Genomic DNA, 4,053 nt, shown 5'->3' on the forward strand with positions numbered 1-4,053 from the left:
TTTGTTCCACTGTCTCTGAATTAGATGACTGTGGAGATGATAATGCATTTTTGAGAGCTTGAGCTCATCTAGCGTTGTAATCTGTATACTCGCCTTTTTTCTTTTTCTTTTGAAAAGTCAGGATGAAAAGAGAAACAAATGTGCCCTGTCCTCTAGAACTTTCTAGCCCACTTTTTAATCATTGAAATGCCAGAGCCAGCTCAAACATTAAAATCAGCACATGTTTCACTTTAAAATATGCTAAAGATTGTAAATTTTATAAATGATGTATCTTTACGAAGAGAAGTCTTTTGGTTTAGCTTATGGAATACATTGCAAGGCTGAGGTTACACACTTTTGTATAAGCAACCAAACCTACATCATATCGCAAACAAGTGTGTGAATGTCCGAGCTCACTCCCTTTTCCACAGTGCAGCGTCAGAGAGGTTCGACTCCTTCCTCCAGAGTCAGGGAGCTGGGACAGGCACACAGGTCCCTCTGGTTCCAAAGCCGCCTACTCACCATACACCACTGCATTTTCAAAGCCAGCAAAAACAAACCAGTCAAGAAACTTGAACTGAAAATTCATCTGCAATGGCCATGGGAAAGAAAACACTATTCATGCAGTTTAGAGCCTCAGTAGACCCTCAGGCAACCCTCCATCAAACCTAATCTTGAAGACCAAGTATCTTGAAACATTATTATTCCCTATAATTCTGTCCCCTAGTCCCACCAGGGTAACCTCATCTGTTTCTAGAGCATCCGCCTACTCCTGTGCTCTCTACCTTCCTGATCAGTATCCTCAGCCTAAAATTATTTTCTGAAGACCAGACCTCTCTCATCAACTGCCCAGATGGCCCCTCGGCACGTTTCACTCTGCCTGTCCCAAACTGAGTTCGTTATCTTTCCTTATCCACCCACCGCCAAGCCCATTTCTCTGACGTTCCCTATCTTAGTTCATGGCATGGCTATAGCCACGCGCCCATCCTTGATTCGTGTCACCCTCAGATCCAGCCAGCCAGCCAGAGCTGTCACCTCTGCCTCGGTCACCACTCCCTGATCTGCTTCCTTACTGCTCCCCCCACCCCTTCCTGCTGCAAGGAGCTACCAAGCCCTAGTGAGCTGCCCTCAGACTGCTGAGACCACCTCAACGTACCACTACTACCCATGTACCCTTGCCACTGACTCCATCCCTTGAACAAGCACAGCCTCTTACACTGCAGGTGGCATTATCTTCCCAAAATAGAATCTAAGCACGGCTCTCTCCTGCTTTAAAACTTCCACTGACCCTTAGCCTGTAAGACTTGGGTCCACCCCTAAGCATGGTGTCTTCACATGCTGACTCCTTCCTGATCCTCTCTCTCAGACTAAAGCCTACAAGACACCAGCCCCACCACCTTCCCCTCAACAACATGCCCTCTTGGTGCTTTTGCACTGCCCTTGTAGCTGCTGTTCCTCCTCCCAGGATGCCTTTATCCCAGCCTTTCTCCTACCCTGGCAAACATTTCCTCATTCCCAGCCACCATCAGATGCCTTCCTCTATGGCTGCACAGCACTAATATGGTGGCCTCTGTCGTGTTGCATTGGGGCTGAGTTTGTTTGCTCCTTCTTGTCCTGGGGCTGGGCTCCCTCAAGGCAGGAGCCAAGTCTCATCCACCTCTGCTCCACTTGTGGCCTAGCACTGGGCTTACCAGAAGGGTGCAGTGAGCAAAAGGAGAGAGGGAGGAGCGGGTTAGAGGAGAAAGACCCACGATGAAGTGTGTTTAGGACAGACCTGGTTTGGACCAAGTACCTCTTGTCCATCATGAACACTGTAGCAGGCTCTCACTGACTCCCTGGAGATAACTATTTCTAGGTCCCTTGGCCTGAGTGGCGTCCCTGACCAAGGGTCAGCTAGAATGTCCATAGCAAACGCAGAAAAGTTGATGAGAAATCGTCATGGAAAATATTAGATAGTGTGTCTGAAGTAAGGGAACAACTCCAACCTTATTTACTGAAGCTTCCAGAGAACCAACTATCACCGATTTATAAGCCTGGAAAATTATTTTACTACCTACTTCCCTTAGGTCCTCTTTTTCTGAAAGTATTGATAAAATAAAAATAAAAAAAATAGCACTCAGTTCCTTAAGCCTTAGTGTAAATTGCCCTCAAAAAGCAGCAACTTTACATAACTTTTAAATATTATTTCATATATTTTTACTCTGAAAATACATAAAACACTTGGGAAAACAGAGCACGGAAAAATTTTTAATTACCCAGAGTTCACTCATCCTAATACATTTTCATGTATTTCCTATAAATCTCCCTTCCCCCAATTTATAGGACTTGGTTTTTGTTCTATATGATTGTAAACATGCCATATATGTAATTTTGTATGCTGCTCTTTTCTCCACTTATTTTATCATAAACACTTAAAAAATATTCTTCTATAGCTTTCATAGCCGGCATTTTTTTTTTAATATATGAAATTTATTGTCGAATTGGTTTCCATACAACACCCAGTGCTCATCCCAAAAGATGCCCTCTTCAATACCCATCACCTACCCTCCCCTCCCTCCCACTCCCCATCAACCCTCAGTTTGTTCTCAGTTTTTAAGAGCCTCTTATGCTTTGTCATAGCCGGCATTTTCAAAGGCTCTTTTTTTTCTGGACTGGATATGCAGTCTATTTTGCTTAATCATTGACTTAATTTTGGATTTTTATTTTTTACTTTATTATTTATTTTTTAAACATTTTATTATCCATTTTTGAGAGAGAGAGAGAGAGAGAGGCAGAAAGAGAGGGAGACACAGAATCCAAAGCAGGTTCCAGGCTCTGAGCTGTCAGCACAGAGACCAACGCGGGGCTGGAACCCACAAACCACTAGATCATGACCTGAGCCGAAGTCGGATGTTTAACCGGCTGAGTCACCACCTAGGCACCTCAATTTTGGATTTTTAGATTATTCCCAGTTTTTATTATAAACAGTACTGCAGTGGCTGCAGTGCATAGTTTTGTGATTGGGTGTGTAAGGTAATAATAAACAACTGAGGGCTTCCCATATATTGGGGATTGTGCTCGTTTGCATGGATTATCTCATTTAACCTTTATAAAAATCCTTATGGGTAGATAATTTTATTATCCCCAGTTTACAGATGAGGAAACAAACACAGATGAATGAGTTTCCTTGTCCAAGGCAAGTGGCAGAACTGGACTGAACCCAGGAAGCCTGGCGTCTGTTTTCATTCTCAGGAGGGCAAGTCCTGTTAAAGGTTTCCTAATGGGTCTACCCAAGGGAAGACCTCTTACAAATAAAACTCATTCCAAACCTCCACATTTTTACTGGGTGTCTCTGGGTTGTGTCTACTCTTCTCCTATGCCAATTAGGTGAAGAGTGGAACAGGACTATCCCCAAACGAAAGTGACCACAAAGAGGCTGGTTCACCTCCCTCCTTGGGAAGCCAAATAAAGTCTCCCAAGAGGGCCCAAGGAATGTTTTTAGTTTAACAGGGTTAGAATTACTGCATTCATGCCTTTCTGCTGCTCTTGCTATTTTAAATAGACAGTGCCAACATGTTCTTACGTTCTGTGCCATTACCACCTACATCTCTGCAATGTATCCGTGATGTTATTTTCCCAAGAAACAGGGCTACTGTGCACTCGAGCCGCTTTGCAAGGCGAGTTAAGCTATTCTCATCAGGAGCCTGTTCACCTCCCATTTTCCTCCGCAGCTCATTATCCCGCACACTTGCGCTGCAGTCAGAAGGCTTAAGCTCAGACTGGCTGGGCTTAAGAGGGCCTTGGGGAAATATGCTTTGGAGACTTACCTCATCTGCTTGGAGGGATCACAGGCCTTCTTGCCATTCTGCACCAGGCCAGTCTCCGTATGCCCAATCAAACGTGTCTGTCGCTGAAAAGGTCAAGAAAATGTATTCATCAAGAGGATGGGGTTCTCTTAAAATCACGAGTGTTTTCTGAAGCCCATCTGTGAGCTGTGTGCTGAGTTGGCGTGGACTCATCAGCCAGCCTGTGACAGATTGGGTGAGCTGAGGCAAGTTACAGATTACCCTTGAGCCTCAGTTCCTATCTGCAAAA

Source organism: Acinonyx jubatus, chromosome E1 (genome assembly GCF_027475565.1).
Source record: "Acinonyx jubatus isolate Ajub_Pintada_27869175 chromosome E1, VMU_Ajub_asm_v1.0, whole genome shotgun sequence".
Taxonomy (NCBI): Eukaryota; Metazoa; Chordata; class Mammalia; order Carnivora; family Felidae; genus Acinonyx; species Acinonyx jubatus.